The sequence below is a fragment of the Rhinoraja longicauda genome, chromosome 7, assembly GCF_053455715.1.
Source record: "Rhinoraja longicauda isolate Sanriku21f chromosome 7, sRhiLon1.1, whole genome shotgun sequence".
In the NCBI taxonomy this organism is placed as follows: domain Eukaryota; kingdom Metazoa; phylum Chordata; class Chondrichthyes; order Rajiformes; family Arhynchobatidae; genus Rhinoraja; species Rhinoraja longicauda.
Window position 1 is genome coordinate 37,703,107 of NC_135959.1, and position 17,987 is coordinate 37,721,093.

A 17,987-nucleotide genomic window follows, 5' to 3' on the forward strand; every position below is an offset into this window, starting at 1 on the left:
CTCAGATGAAACAGTAATTACAGCTTGAGCGAATCTAATGTCCGTATGTATGAGAACTCTCTCTTGCAGCCCAGTAAGATTTTGGAATTGGCTACCCTCCAGTTCATTACTACAAACATCTGTTGCAGTCAACCTTTTTGTTTTCCAGAATAAAACGTTGTACAGTGTTGCCTGGGTTACAAAGGTGTTCGCTGTCTGCTTTGAATTGTGCAAGTCACTGAGATGGTGCATGATAGGGAGAAATGTAAGAAGGCAGCTGGAGAAATGTCTGTCAAAGAGGGATGCATATTGGTTTGAAATGAATTCTAGGGGTTCTGAGTGGTATAGCTGGGTTTTAAAACACCGCATGCCTTTGGGCGAGTCATAGAATATCCTTTGCCATTTTATATTATAGACCTTTTGCCCATGGTATGCCAGGGCCAACAAAAACCATAGGAATAGACCTTCACAATCACATCCTACCTCCTAATTTGAGGAAGGACATTCTTGCTATTGAGGGAGTGCAGTGTACGTTCATGAAGTTAAATCCCAGGGTGACGGGACTGTCATATGATGAAAGAATGGAACGACTGGGCTTGTATTCACCGGAATTTAGAAGGATGAGATGGGATCTTATAAAAATATATTAAATTATTAAGGGATTGGACACGGTAGATGCAGGAAACATGTTCCCGATGTTGGGGGAGTCCAGTACCAGAGGTCACAGTTTAAGAATAAGGGGTAGGCCATTTAGAACTGAGATGAGGAAAAATAAATTCACACAGAGTTGTGAATTTGTGGAATTCTCTGCCTCAGAAGGCAGTGAAGGCCAATTCACTGGATGCATTCAAAAGAGAGATAGATAGAGCTCTAAGGGCTAACGGAATCAAGGGGTGTGGGGAGAAGGCAGGAACGGGGTACTGATTGTGGATGATCAGCCATGATCACATAGAATGGCTCGAAGGGCCAAATGGCCTACTCCTGCACCTATTGTCTATGTATACCTCCAGTCTTTGTTACAGGGACCCCTCACAGCACATAGAAAACAATGTTTAGCCTCATCTATTAATGTGTTGCAGTCATAATGTCATAAGGAATAGGAGTAGAATTAGGCCATTTGGTCCAAGTGTACTCTGCTATTTAATCCTTTCCCTCCTAACCCCATTCTGCTGCCTTCTCCCCATAACCTGTCCTAATCAAGACTAATGCGGTATACACTGAGCAGTCACATCAGCACCTTGTGAACAGTTTATTTGGGACGCCCCTGATGTCTGCTGGCAAGGCTGAGTAACCAGTGCACAGCATTGAGGCACTAATCATCAGAACCTGTGCAATGACAGCTTAAAGAAGGCACTGAGCACTCAAAATGCACAGTTATTTTCAGTCAGGATTGAATAAATGCCCTTTATCTGCAGTAACATGAAAAGTTGTAGGTTAACTGACCGGTAGTGCTCATCTTTGAAAATGATTCAATTACTAGGAATCCTATTAATCCAATGCTTCAATAAAATGCACTAATTTAATGAATGTAGCACTTTCAACATCACGTTTTGTGTCATGTCTCCCGCCCAGTATACCTAAAAATTAAATTTAAAATCCTGTTAAAGTGTAGACATAAATCCTTCTTAAAATATTTTTGTGACATATCTATATATAAATAAATGTAGCGTGAAAAAATATAAGCTGGAAATGCTCAGCAGGTCAGACAGCATCAGTGGAAAAAGAAACAAAGTTTCAGACCTGAGCAGCTGAATATTTCCAGCATTATGTTTTTATTTTGGGTTTCAAATTTTTGTACTTTTTTGATTTACATTTGATGTAATCATGTAAGTGATGTAAGCATACATCGTAGTTTTAAATAATCTTCTCTGAAGTTCAGGAGAAACCCAGTTTTTGAGCACATTGCTGCATTAAAGAATTTTCCCAGAAGCTGCATATTTTGTAAATTCTTAATCCTTTTACTGCAGGTTGGATTTCTGTCTAAAATAAATGTATTCATTCCACTGCTGAACAGACAGAATCCTAAGTTTGACCTGGCTTGCAAAAATAAGATTGGAAAATGCCAAGGAATTTCATCAATCACCAGGCACAAGACATCTGCAGAAGGTTGATCCCTAAAATAAAGGCAGCACCATTTTGGACAATGTGGCAAATTTGTGATACAAATGCAGCTACATTTTCGAAATATGTTCCTTTGATTTGATACTGTGTTATATATAATCAGGTGATGGCACATACATCTAAAACAAGTAACTAAAATAATGCTTGCAAAGTGGCCCTATTACAAAGCAGAGATTTGTACGACAGGAAAGTACAGGAAGGGAGTCTGCACAAGACTGAAGATAATTTAGCAGAATAAATCTAGGCTTGTGAGGCATTTAAGTTGCCAGTGAAAGTGTTGAATAGAGGTCACATGGGCATAGAAACAATCCAGCATATTCATGCTAGTATTTATTCTCCACTTGAGCCTCCACCCATCTTTCCTCAGCTAAAACAATTGACACAATTTCCTTCGCCCTCGTGTGTTTGCTCAGTACCCTATAAATCCCAGGGATGGAGGGACTGTCATATGAGGAAAGATTGGAAAGACTGGGGTTGTATTCACTGGAGTTTAGAAGGATGAAAGGGGATCTTATAAAGACATATAAGATTATGAAAAGACTGGACAAGCTAGATGCAGGAAAAATGTTCTCAATGTTGGGGAAGTCCAGAACCAGGCGCCACAGTCTAAGAATAAAGGGGAGACCATTTAAAACTGAGGTGAGAAAAAACTTTTTCACTGAGAGAGTTGTGAATTTGTGGAATTTTCTGCCACAGAATGCAGTGGGGGCCAATTCACTGGATGAATTTAAAAGAGAGTTAGATAGAGCTCTCGGGGCTAGTGGGATCAAGGGATATGGGGAGAAGGCAGGCACAGGTTACTGATTGTGGATGATCAGCCATGATCACAATGAATGGCGGTGCTGGCTCAAAGGGCCAAATCACCTCCTCCTTCACCTATTTTCTATGTCTATGTCTATGATATCTGTACTATTTGCCTCAGCCATTCCCTTTGATAGAAATTGCCACTTTTTGGGAAAATAAATTTCTTCTGAATTCTCTTATGAATAACTTTCTCATTGTTCACAGCTCATAACTTTCTCTACTCAACAACCAAATGTCTGTAGGCTCCTTTTGCTCTGGTATTTTATTTCATTCTTTCATTCTTCACATGTTTAAACTATAATGTTTTATTCTTAATGTTTTACTGTTTTATGTTTTATTCTTAATTGTTTATTGTATATCGTGTTTTTACTTGCGAGCAAAGCACCAAGGCAAATTCCTTGTACGTATACATACTTGGCTAATAAAATCTATTCAATTTTCAATTCAATTTCAATTCTCTGTCAGGTCACTTCCCAGTCTTCTCTCAGGAGTGAAAAACTCAACCTGTTCATCCTTTTTCAATATGCTTACCTTCCTAATTCTGAAGTGATCCCTGCAATTGCATTCTGTCCTGTGTCTCAACGTTGCTTTTATATGTTAACCAGAGTTGCATGCAGTACTTCCACAGTAATTTGACAAATGTATCAAACACATTTAGCACAAATTAAAGGCTGGGCACAGATTTAGCACAAATTAAAGTTCCAGGCTGGAAGGCTCCATGCTGCTGGCTCCATCAGCACCCAGCTTCCCCCACAATACCACGCCCGATCCTCTCACCAACACTCTGACCCCTGCTCACCCCAGCCCTCACCCCCTCGTCTTCTCTAGGGATGCTGCCTGACCCGCTGAATTACTTCAGCACTTTGTGTCCCTTTTAGCATAAATTAAACCTGTTGTGATTCTATCTCTTCTATCCATACACACGTTTAGTTACCTATCCAGTCTTTCCGCCAAAATGTACTGCCTCACATTTGCCAATGATGTAATTAATTTGCTAAGGGTGGAAGGGTGTTCAGTCTGTACATTTGTTCATGGCTCTCTGTGAATTGATACAATCCATCTTAGTGTTAATTATCCATCCCCACCCTCAAATTAGCATCAATGTTTAGAAATTATGTTTGTGATTTCAAGGTTTAAATCATTATGGAAATTATGATCAGTGGCCTGAATGCTGACTCTTGTAAAACAGCACAGCTCCTCCTTCAAATATAATTGGCTACCTTTTTCTCCCACTGTTTATCATCCTGAAGTCCCAGCCAGCATTTCACTCTACTATGTAGTCCTAGCTGCCCATTTTCTGACTGTGTACATGTCGATTATAAGCCCATTGTAAATTTAGATACGATACATTTGCTAAATCGTCACTAATACACCTTCAGGATCCTTTGATTCTGATATTGAATTATGTGTAGCAATAGCTCCATGATGTCCTCTTTGGATTATTTTCAAATAGATGAAAATATGACTCATAGAAGAAGTTGTGGTGGAAGGGTGTTATTCTGTCTGGAGGTATGTGATCAGTGGATATCCTCAAGAATCTCTGCTGGGACTAATATGTATGTATACTGTATGTGTATACATATTATATATCAAATATATATATATATATATATATATATGTATAATATGTATATATATATATATATATATATATATATTCCGGTAATGGGGCGATCATATGTGCACAAAATACTTCAAATGCAGTATATATATGTATGAAAATCTAATATACCCAGAATGGTAAAGTATGTGGTATGTTTGTCTTCATTGATTGGGATATTGAATATGAGTCAGGAAGTCATGTTGCAGCCATGTACTACTTTGGTCAGCCTACATTTGAAGTATTTTGTGCACTTAACGCCACCCCATTATAGGACGAATGTGGAAGATTTGTAGAGGGTGCAGGAGAATGCTGCCTGGATTATTGGGTATTAGGTATAAGGAGAGAATAGACAAATTTGAATTATTTAAGGATGTAGTTGCAGAGTCATAATTTTACAGAGTTGTGAGTGCCAGGAATCTGCTGCAGGGATTGAAAGTGGAGGCAGATATGATAATGATATTTAAGAGGGTTTTGGATAGGCACATGGATATGCAGGGAATGGAGGCATATGTATCACATGCAGCCAGAGGAGATTCGTTTAACTGGGCATTATGTTCAGCATTATAAGCCAAAGGGCCTGTTCCTGTGCTGCATTGTAAATTGTTTTATAAAGTAACCCATCTTGACATGGTATTCCAATGTAACCCATCTTGACATGGTATTCCAATGTAACCCATCTTGACATGGTATTCCAATGTAACCCATCTTGACATGGTATTCCAATGTAACCCATCTTGACATGGTATTCCAATGTAACCCATCTTGACATGGTATTCCAATGTAACCCATCTTGACATGGTATTCCAATGTAACCCATCTTGACATGGTATTCCAATGTAACCCATCTTGACATGGTATTCCAATGTAACCCATCTTGACATGGTATTCCAATGTAACCCATCTTGACATGGTATTCCAATGTAACCCATCTTGACAAGACAGATTAGTATTGTCTTGTCATTTATTCACAAAATGCTGGAGTAATTCAGCAGGTCAGGCAGCATCTCAGGAGAGAAGGAATGGGTGACGTTTCGGGTCGAGACCCTTCTTCAGAGTGAAGAAGGGTCTCGACCTGAAACGTCACGTATTCCTTCTCTCCTGAGATGCTGCCTGACCTGTTGAGTTACTCCAGCATTTTGTGAATAAATACCTTCGATTTGTACCAGCATCTGCAGTTATTTTCTTACACTAAGTATTGTCTTGTCTCTCCCTTAATGTCATTATTCCAATACTGCTCATCCTTTTACAAATATTATGTTGATTTACTCATCCAGGTAATTGAGTTTCATAATTCTGCTTTGCCTTTATGATTGTTCTATCATGTGTGAACATACATATACCAGGAAAGTTAGCCAGCTATCTTTGACAAAAAGCCCAATAGATTAAAATCATACACCAGCAAGTTACTGCAGGTAAAATCCATCTTGTATTATGATGACCTTAATATTGGTACTGCCAATGGTGTTTTGTTTTACAGGTCTGTTGAGCTGCTGCAAGTAAAACTTTAATTGTTCCCTAGTCAGTGCATACGATAGTCAAACTCTCTCGACTCATAGCTAATTATACAGAACAACCAACATTACTGGATATGGATTGGTGAAGGAAACCGTAGGTGGATGTGGATGTGTATTCTCGTCCATGCTGATACTGAAAAATCATGCTTCGAAATGTTAGCACAGAAATAATGAAAAAAAATGTGGGTTACAATAGCGTCAATACATACAGAGCACAAATCTACCGTACCTGATGCTAAATCAATATATTGTAAAATGTTATCATTGTGTTGTTTCCAAAGGAATCTGAACAAAGATAAATTGAACAAATGAGAGAAGAATGGATGCCTAGCAATAATTCACAGTGAATGGGCAAATCAAATTTTGATAATTCTCAAAGTCGACAAGATGGTAAGATAATAAAATGACCCCATGACGCCAAGCAGTCAGTGAAAAACAGTGCCACAGTTGATCACTCAAGATTTTTGTGCAGAATTGTCAGGAGTTAAGTGCATGCATATACTGGTCACATGCATATATTTAATTATATGTCGACAAGCAAATATTACATCACCATAAATACACAAACATCTTTGCTCTTTTATAAAATTGCCAGTGGATTTAATTTGTCACTGAAAATTCTCCCATTGAAAATGACACAAACCTACAAGGGCTAGAGTTTGCCCATTTATCCAAGATGACCTCCTTTATTATTGCCACCAGAGTGACCTTGTTATTGTCACTACTACTCAGGAAGACAAGCTACATATTATGGAAGAGATTCTCAAACGGTTAAATTGAATTGAAAATGGATGTCAATGATTCACAACTGGTCACGGACAAACTCAAAGTCATGTTTAAAAACAAAGGGACTAGAAAATGCCTGACGTATTTTTTAGTATGGTTCCGTAATTCTCAGGATATTTGGCAGATTTAACAACAGTTCTGCACCACTGCACCAGCTGATTAAGAAGATTGCAAACTGTAATGGAAATCAGTAAAGTGCATACTCCGTGTTTGAGTAACAAGTTACTAGTAGATTGCAGCAAGAACATTAAAGCTTTTGTCTGATGATTCAAACTCCAGAGCTGTAGATATTGTCAGTCATATCATGCATGATGGCTCGGATAACTCCAAAGTGTTTCTATCTCATACAAAACGTGATAGAAAAAGAATCATCAAGTATTTTTAGGAATGAAAAAGTTTCATTACTTTCTAAGAAGATGATCTTTCTCTTCAACCATAGACCAGAAACCCCAATTAGGTATACAGTATTAGGTATAATGTCCACAATTGACAAAGGGAGCTTTTAGAATGCAGATTTTGGTGGCTTTGCTACCATAATATGCTCACACCATGGGTATCAGTCTTCCAAATAAATTCCAATAATAGATGCCTTATTCAGATTTTGACAATGGTATCAATAACACCATTTTTATATCATAACCAGTGGAAAATGGCTCCAGAGCCACAGCCACAGAATTCACAGAAACAGCACTAATAGATAATCTTCTGAAGCAAGTCTATATCTATATATGCAAAAGTGAACTGATTTTGAAAAAGATCCAAGTATGAATATGCATCGAATTTACAATGGTTTCAAATTACCCACGGATCATAATTGTCCAAAAATATATCATTAGAATAATCTCCTGAGAAGACTAATAGAATCATACAGCACAGGAACAGTATGGCTTAACTTGTCCATAACTCACCTGGCTGCCTTTGGCAAATATTCCTGCAAACCTTTTCTATCCATGTACCTGTTCAAAGCCTTTTAAAGGTTGTTAAAGTACCTGCTTCGACTACATCCTCTGGCAGCTTGTTCCATACACTGGGTGAAAAGGCTGCCTTTGAGGTTCCAATTAATTTTTTCCCTCTCACCTTGAACCTATTTCTCCTGGTTATTCAGGGTATCACAAAATGCTGGAGTAACTCAGCTGGTCAGGCAGCATCTCTGGAGAGAAGGAATGGGTGATGTTTCAGGTCGAGACCCTTCTTCAGACTGATGTCAGGGGGGGCGGGACAAAGAAAGGATATAGGTGCAGACAGGAAGACGGTGGGAGAACTGGGAAGGGGGAGGGGAAGAGAGGGACAGAGGAACTATCTAAAGTTAGAGAAGTCACTGTTCATACCGCTCGGCTGTAAGCTGCCCAAGCAAAATATGAGGTGCTGTTCCTCCAATTTGCGGTGGGCCTCACTGTGACACGGGAGGAGGCCCATGACAGAAAGATCAGACTGGGAGTGGGAGGGGGAGTTGAAGTGCTCAGCCACCGGGAGATCAGGTTGGTTCAGGCGGACTGAGCGAAGGTGTTGAGCGAAACGATCGTCGAGCCTGCGTTTGGTCTCGCCGATGTAGAGAAGTTGACACCTGGAACAGCGGATACAATAGATGAGGTTGGAGGAGGTGCAGGTGAACCTCTGTCTCACCTGGAAAGACTGTTTGGGTCCTTGGATGGAGTTGAAGGGGGAGATAAAGGAACAGGTGTTGAATCTTCTGCAGTTGCAGGGGAAAATGCCTGGAGAGTGGGCGGTTTGGGTAGGAAGGGACGAGTGGACCAGGGAGTTACAGAGGGAAAGGTCTCTGCAGAAAGCAGAAAGGGGAGGAGATGGGAACATGTGGCCAGTAGTGGGGTCCCGTTGGAGCTGACGGAAATGTTGGAGGATAATTTGTTGGATACACTGGCTGATGGGGTGGAAGATGAGGACAAGGGGGATTCGGTCCTTGTTACAAATGGGGGAGGGGAAGCAAGAGCGGAGCTGCGGGATGTAGAGGAGGCCCTAGTGAGAGCCTCATCTATAATGGAAGAGGGGAAGCCCCGTTTCCTAAAGAATGAGGACATCTCTGATGCCCTAGTGTGAAACACCTCATCCTGGGCGCAGATGTGGCATAGCCAGAGGAATTGGGAGTAGGGGATAGACTTTTTGCAGGAGACAGGGTGGGAAGAAGTATAGTCCAGATAGCTGTGGGAGTCAGTAGGTTTGTAGTAGATGTCAGTTACTAGTCTCTCCTGTGATGGAGACGGTGAGATCCAGAAATGGTAGGGAGATGTCGGAGATGGTCCAAGTATATTTAAGAGCAGGATGGAAATTAGTGGTGAAATGTATGAAGTCAGTGAGTTCTGCATGGGTACAAGAGGTAGCACCAATGCAGTCGTCGATGTAGCGGAGGTAGAGTTCCGGGATGGGGCCAGTGTACGTCTGGAACAGGGATTGTTCGACGTACCCAACAAAGAGGCAGGCATAGCTATGGCCCATGCAAGTGCCCATAGCTATGCCTCAGGTTTGGAGGAAGTGGGAGGAGTCAAAGGAGAAGTTGTTGAGGGTAAGAACCAGCTCTGCTAAGAGGAGGAGAGTGTTAGTTGAATAGGCAGAAACAATGGGTCTGCCAGGATAGTTCAGTTTATGGATTTTATGGAGAAGGTAAAATCGGGCTGTGCGGGGCTGGGGAATGATAAGGTTGGAGGCATTAGAGGGCAGAGCGCCGGAATTGGTGAGATCAGTGATGGTGTTGGTGATTAAGGTGTGGTGCTCGTCGGTGGGGTCATGGTCCAAGGATAAGTAGGAGGAGGTGTCTGAGAGTTTCTCCTGGTTATTGATTCCCCTACTGTGGGTAAACATCTCTGTGCATTTACCCTATCTATTCACCTCTTATACACCTTTATGAAATTACCCCTCATCCTCCTGCAGGCCAAGGAATAAAGTTCTAGCATGCCCGAATTCTCCCAATAGCTCAGATCCTCAAGTCCTGGCAAATCTTCTCTGCACACTTCCAACTTAGCAACGTCCTTCCTGAACTGAACTGAACACAATACATAACATAACATCCCAATTTCATACTCAATACCCTGACCGATGAAGGCCAATGTATCAAAAGCCTATTTGACTGTCCTGTGATGCTACATTCAAAATACTGTGTACCAGCAGTCCTAGATTCCTCTGCTCTACAACACTCCTGAGAGCTCTGCCATTCACTGTGAAGGTGCTACCCTTGTTTGACTCTGCAAATTGCAACGCCTTGCACTTGAAGAAGGGTCTCAACCCGAAACGTCACCCATTCTTCTCTCCTGAGATGCTGCCTGACCTGCTGAGTTACTCCAGCATTTTGTGAAATAAATACCTTCGATTTGTACCAGCATCTGCAGTTATTTTCCTACACTCCTTAAACTTCATTAACCATTCTTCAGCCTCTGATGCCTGAGGCACACCACTAGACATAGACTCTCAATCTGATAAACAACCTTCCAACTTCACTGTCTGCTTCTTTCCATCTCTATCCATTCATAGAGTCAAACAGAGTCAAACAGCGTGAAAAAGGCCATTCGGCCCAACTTGCCCACTCTAACCAACCTGTCCCATCTACACTAGTCCCACCTGCCTGCATTTGGCTCATATCCCTCCAAACCTGTCATATCCCTCCAACCCCGTACCTGTCTAATTGTTTCTTAAACGTTGCAATAGTCACCTCCTCAACTATCTCCTCCGCAGCTTCTTCCATACACCTACCACCCTTGGTGAGAAAAAGTTTACAACCATACCCATCCCTCCTTCTTACTGGAACATGCCGGTTCTGAATACCAATCAACTGATCTTTAAACAACTCCCACATGTAAGAAGTGCACTTACCCAATAATAATTGCTCCCAGTGTACCCTTCCGAGCTCCTGCCTAATGACATTGCAGTTTGCCTTACTCCAATGTAGCACCTTCCCACAATGTCTGGCCTTCTCCCTGCTTAAAAGAATCTTAAAACTTATTGAGTTGTGATCACTGTCCCCAAAGTCCTCTTCTACTGAAACACTTTTCAAAATATACTTTATTCGAGAAATAAATACGGTAGGTAAGGTAGACAGACAGAAACTTTATCCTAGGGTGGAAATGTCAAAGTCGAGAGGGAATAGCTTTAATGTGAAAGGGGCAAGGTTTAAATTGAGATGTGTGGGAATTTTTTTTATACAGAGTGTGGTGCGTTCCTGGAACACTCTACCAGGCGTTGTGCTGGAGGCAGATTTAATAGTGTCAATTCAGAAGCAAATGGAAATGCAGGGAAAGGAGAGATAAAGAAAGCATGCAAGCAAAGGAGATTGGTTTAACGGCATCCTATGCAGCATGGCCATTGTTGGCTGCGGGGTCTGTTCCTGTACTGTGCAGTTGTGTGTTTATCAACAATACCGCTGCTAAAGTGGAGGCACGTGATATGACCATTTCAGAAACTTCATTTGGTTTGTCAGAAACAAAGATTTTTTTAATCCGTTTCAATTCTTCTCCAAGTTTGACATATGGAGTAATGCACAATTGTTAATTGTTTAACTCCTTGCCTCCCACATCTAATCTAATCATTATTTATACGTTAACGGCAGATGATTTTAGACAAAACACATTAAGGTAACGGCTTGTGGTGTTCTTTCTATAGATTCTTGCAAGTTGACCCCTCTCTGTACCTCTTTATGTATAATCCAAACAAAAGAAAATCAAACTGGTGACAATTTGATTAAGTTCAGATTCCTTTTTGATTGACCCATCTCCATCATCTTTATCCCATAAAGGAATGTTTAATGTCTAACCATCAGCACAGCAAAAATGTTTTGATGCAGAAAAGTTTGAATTTATCAGCAGTGTAAAACATGTGAGTGAATATTTCCCTTGGTACTTACATTCACAGATGCCTGATGAGAGCAGCCTTGGCTGTTATCAGAGCCACCTTATTATGTATGCAATGACTTTGAACTCAATGACATTGTCACATAGCAGGGCTCCAGAAGAAAAACTTGTGTTTGCATAAACAAATACTTCACAGTTCCTTTCCAGCTTGCTGCCTGTTTGAATATTTCAGCACTGACATTGGATGCCCCACTGCATCTTAGCATCGGGATTTCTGTCAATTCCTTGGCTTATCAAGAGTTATGCAAACTTACTCCATAAACCTAAACCTATCTGGCTGAGATCTTCATGTTATCCCAAGACTCGTCATCACTGTGTGCATTATACTCGTGTAATAAAACACAACAGGCTTTTGGTGCATGGCAGGACCTCAACAGCAGCATTGATTTGAATGGCTACTTGAACTGTGGGTCCTCAATTTAAAATTTAAAATTTAAAATTCCATATGAAGTCTCACCACGTCTGGTAGTAATGAATATAGTGAAATCCTATGCTCAGGAGAGGGTTAGGGAGAGGAGTAGTGTAGTTGAACAATAAATTAACATAGAATGTAGAACAGCACAGCATGTAGCAGGCCCCTTGACTTGCAAAGTCTGTGCCAAACATGATGCCGTTAAACTAACCTCCTCTGCCCACATGTGATCCATATCCCTCCATTTCTCTGCATGTACATTTCCTAAATGTCCCTATTGTATCTGCCTCCACTACAACCACTAGCAGTGTGTTACAGGCACGGACCACCCACTGTGTATAGAAATTGTCACACACATCCCCTTGAAATATTCTTCCTCACCTTAAAGTTATAGACAATAGGTGCAGGAGTAGGCCGTTCGGCCTACTGCCCTCGTGCCCTCGTGCCTTTATGCCCTCGTGTCTTTGACATTTCCTCCCTGGAAAAAGGTTCTGACTGGTCTGTCTGCCCTATCGTTGCCTCTCATCATTTCATATACCTATCAGGCATCCTCTCAACCTCCAGTGCTCCAGATAAAACAATCTAACTTTGTCCAACCTCTGCTTTTAGCTAATACTCTCTAATCCAGGCAGAATCCTGGTAAACTCTGCAAAGCTTCCACATTCTTCCTGTAATGGGGTGACCAGAACTGCATGTATACTGCAAATGTGGCCTAACCAAAGGTTAATAAAGCTGCAACATGATGTCCTGACTCTTATACTCAATACCCCAACCAATGTAGGCGCACATGCTATGCACCTTTTATACCACAACATCTACTTGTTGAGGTTTAGGTTAACTCAAAATCGTCAAATTCTAACTAATTTAGGCTGTATTGTCCCGACCGTCCCAACGTGACAATTTTGACTGCCTGTCCGCGGGAGAAGACGGCAGGGAAGAAAAAGACATTCTGGCCTTCCATCACAGTGAGGAGATGACTGGAGGAGACTCACTGTGATGCATGTTTTTTTGTTTTATGTTGGTTTTGTGATTGTGGGTTTTATTGCTTTCTTTTTATTGCTTCTTATTGTTGACTGTGGATAACGTAATTTCATCCAAAAAACATGTTTTTGGATGACAATAAAGGCTATTCAATTCAATTCAATTCTATTCTATTCTATTCTATTCTATTCTATTCTATTCTATTCAATTAGGGATGAGTAACGAGGCTCCATTAAATCACAATCCAAAAGCAAGGGAATACATAGCTGAAAGTGACAACCATGTGAAGATTAATATTAGGTTTGCGAGGAAGAAGTTCAAGTCATGAGACAGTTTAAAATTTAGGCTACATGAACATTGGCAAATAACACGAAACTTAACAACAATGAATGAGGTCAAACTGTTAAGTAATAAAACTACAGAAGCAAGGTGAGAACTCTTCAGAGCAGCACCATAAAGCAAGCTTATTCACATAATTAAATCCTTGTTAACTGAAGGAGTGAGAGATATTAATGAAAGAATTACCCTAGAAAGGAACTTGGAGAAAAAGATTATGAGAAATATCAAGGATAAAAATGAGGGAATTGACAAATATTTTAAGAGAAAGCGGATAGCTAAGAGTAATGCAAGCCTATTAAATACAGGCAGAACTGATGGTGCACGTTAAAAAATCATGAAATGTTAGGCATGAAAAATTGCTTTGTATCAATCTTTACGGTAGAGGATAAGAATAAACTTGAAAATGACAATAAGCATGAAATAATCACGTTAAATCTAACTAGCAAGGTTTAATATGAGAAAATGCGCAATTATAATAGGAAAAATGAGGCAAATGATAAACACATCCCCATGAGCCACTCGTTTCAATTTCAAGGTTTAGAAGCAGCTGTAATTATAAATTATAATTTAATTATAAAAGTTCAAGCATTACAAAACTTAAAAATATCTCTTTGGATTGGTAAAATGTGCTGTCAATCTATTTTGTAACCAGGTTTACATAATGCAATAGTCTACTCAAAAAATAATACATTTAGTTAAATGCACACAACTTTAAACATTGAAAATATAAGTAGAAATGGGAAAACACCCTGAATTTACAATTTAAAATAATAATTGGACACCCTATGGGATCGCTACTGGTGCAGCAACTTTGACTGGTCTCAGTGCAGTGTTGCAGCTCAGTCCAATCCACAACATAACTACCATTCATCTCAATGACAAATCCACTGGCAGAATAGCAGCTGACCTCCAGCATGTTTCTGACTTCTGTGTTGCTGGTATGGAAAGAAAAAGGCTTCCTAAACACAAGATCAAGATTCAAGATCAATTTATTGTCACATGTACCAATTGAGGTACAGTGAAATTTGATTTACCATACAGCCATACTAAGTAAAAAGCAACAAGGTACACAGTCACATAAAGTAAAATTTAACATAAACACCAACCACAGCCGATTCCACATACCTCACTGTGATGGAAGGTAATAAAGTTCAAACTTCTTCCTCTTTGTTCACCTGTGGTCGGGGCCGTTCAACCCTCTGCAGTTGCCGCTGCCGACGGTCCGATGTCCGAGCTCTCACGCCGAGACGGTTGACAAACTCTCAGCAGCATGCTCCCGAATCGGCCTCTTCTTACCAGAGACCACGGCTTCACGATGTTAAAGTCAACAGTCCCCACTGTTGGAGCTCTTCACAGACGATCCTCGGCAAAGGATCGCACGCCACGATGGTAAGTCCGCGCCGTGCCCGCGGCTTGAGGCCGGTCTCCAGGAAAGGCCGCAAACTCCTCGATGTTAGGCCACAGGGGGGATGGAGATACAATACTGTGAAAAATCACATCTCCGTCGAGGTAAGAGATTTAAAAAAGTTTGCCCCAATTCCCCCCCCCCCCCCCCCCCACATAAAACAAAACCAAGAAACACTAAAACATACTTTAACACATACTTAAAATAATAAAAAACAGTAGAAAGGACAGCAGACTGTTGGCAAGGCAGCAGTGCTGGTGGCGCCACCCATTGGATGAGTGAGCACCACAGAGTGGATCTGCAGTGATACCCTATTGAGCCACTGAACAAACTGATGTTCCATCTAGTTCTTCACATCTTCCATGATTGGAAGTACTTAGTGCAAATTATGGACTGATAAAATATCCAAAGTCATGAAAAATACATAATGTGGCCATAGTACTGCAGGTGTCTGTTATTTTAACATATTATTAAATTGGATTGATTGCGACACAGAATAGCTGATCTATAAATGTCTCCAGTGCTCGTTCACACCATTTCTTTTTTTTCCCTTCTCATTTTTTCCTTCTCCAAGAATGATTCCCAGCATGAGTCCATTATGGTTGTAATCATAGAGAATGCCTGAACCATGTGCTGTGCTAATATGGGTGCAGGTTCCTTTATTCATTTGTTTCTTCCAGACTCCTGCTTATAAAGTCGAGCAATCCAAAGGCAGAGAAACATACAAATTGCGCACTCACGGTAATCATATACAGAATGAGGGAACCGCTGGAAAGGCCAACATTTATTACCCACCACGGTTCTTCTTGAGAAGGTGTGGGTGAGCCACCTTCTTGATCTGCTACAAACCTTCTGTTGAAAATTATTACATATTACCCTTGGGTGGAATGTTACAGTATTTAGACAGAACAGCAGTGAAGGTACAGCTATATATTCGCTAATAGTTTACCATCAAGTACCACATGGAAGGAAACATCAATCTTGACTCTCTGTATATCAAATCCAAAACTAAGGAGACCTCAATTATTTGGCACACGTATGCTGATAAATGTGTCACTGTAGGCACCTAAAAGATAAGGATGATAAATCAGATCACGGTAAATCTCTTTTCAGGTTTTCAGATTGTTAAAAATGGTTGGAACTATCCATCAGGTTTGGGAAAACTTCTCCAGGATGATCCACATTATCATCATGTGTCAATGTTGATGTACAGTACAAGAAAGAAATCAATGGGACGATTAACATCATTCCAAAGAATTAATATTCAGCCAAAAAGTATATTATCAAAATAATTCTCAGCAAGCATTTTCTTGTCTGCTGGTCCACATATTTACAATCAGAATTGAGTGATTGTCAGAGAAGCTCCATGTATCAACCTTAATGACCCCCCCCCCCCCCCCCCCTATAACCATATTACAGTTTTTCTCCACGTAGCAGGGAACAAATACATTAAACCCACGTTTAAATTCTTTCCTATTCTATGCACAAAGTAAAACCCCATTTGAACAAGCTATCAGGCGGTGACCAAACATGTGAAAGTATGCCTCAAATGTTACTAATTATTGTACATGATTAAACTAGTAACCAAGACAGGTCAGAACCTCCTCTTCCTGTCATTCCCAAAATCCCCCTAAAATGGACTTAAACCAATTTCCGAATTAAGTTTACCAGGTTCAATAAGTTCCAAATGATTTCACTGCCAAGTTTTGGCAAGTTTTTCACTATTTTACTATTACATTAGAACTCAGACTATTCTTGCAAGCACCTCCACATAGAGTACTGCAGTTCAAAGAGTAAGATGTCTATTGAAAATGTGAATGACCAACAAATGGCAGCCTTTGCAGTAATCCCCAAAAACAAAGTATTGGAAAATATTTTATTATAACATCAAGAATTATTCCACAGATTCACTCTTCGGTTCATGGTTCTATAAACTGTACAACAACGAAAAACAAAGTGGTCCCACATCAGTGGCAAAAACAAGAACAAATGACTCGTTCTGACCTTCCACCCCACCAGCCAGCGGATTCAACATATTATCCACCAACATTTCCGTCACCTACAACGGGACCCCACCACTGGCCATATCTTCCCATCCCCTCCCCTCTCTGCGTTCCGCAGAGACCGTTCCCTCCATAACTCCCTGGTCCACTCGTCCCTTCCTACCCAAACCACCCCAACCCCGGGCACTTTCCCCTGCAAACGCACGAGATGCAACACCTGTCCCTTTACCTTCCCCCTCAACTCCATCCAAGGACCCAAACAGTCTTTCCAGGTGAGACAAAGGTTCACCTGCACCTCCTCCAACCTCATCTATTGCATCCACTGCTCTAGATGTCAACTGATTTACATCGGCGAAACCAAGCGCAGGCTCGGCGATCGCTTCGCTGAACACCTGCGCTCGGTCCGCATTAACCAAACTGATCTCCCGGTGGCCGAGCACTTCAACTCCCCCTCCCATTCCCAGTCTGACCTTTCTGTCATGGGCCTCCTCCAGTGCCATAGTGAGGCCCACCGGAAATTGGAGGAACAGCACCTCATATTTCGCCTGGGCAGTTTGCAGCCCAGCGGTATGAACATCGACTTCTCCAACTTTAGATAGTTCCTCTGTCCCTCCCTTCCCCTCCTCCTTCCCAGATCTCCCTCTATCTTCCTGTCTCCACCTATATCCTTCCTTTGTCCCGCCCCCCGACATCAGTCTGAAGAAGGGTCTCGACCCGAAACGTCACCCATTCCTTCTCTCCCGAGATGCTGCCTGACCTGCTGAGTTACTCCAGCATTTTGTGAATAGAACAAATGACCTAGTGTTTAAACTATCCACACATCCCCATTCTGGCATTGCACTGTCTCAACCATTTCAGTACAGAGGGTCATTCAACTGTAACTGCTTTACTTACAGGGCGGCACAGTGGCACAGCAGTGGAGTTGCTGCCTCACACCACCAGAGACCCTGGTTCAATCCTAATTGTGGGTGCTGTCTATAATGTACGTTCTCATTGTGACTGCATGTGTTTTCTCAGGGTGATTTGGTTTCCTTCCACATTTCAAAGACATGAAGGTTTGTATGTTAATGGGCTTCTGTAAATTGCCCCTAGTGTGGAGGATGCAAAACTGGGATAACATAATACTAGTGTTGAGGTGATTGTTGGTCGGTGCGGACTCGGTGGGCCGAAGGGCCTGTTTCCACGCT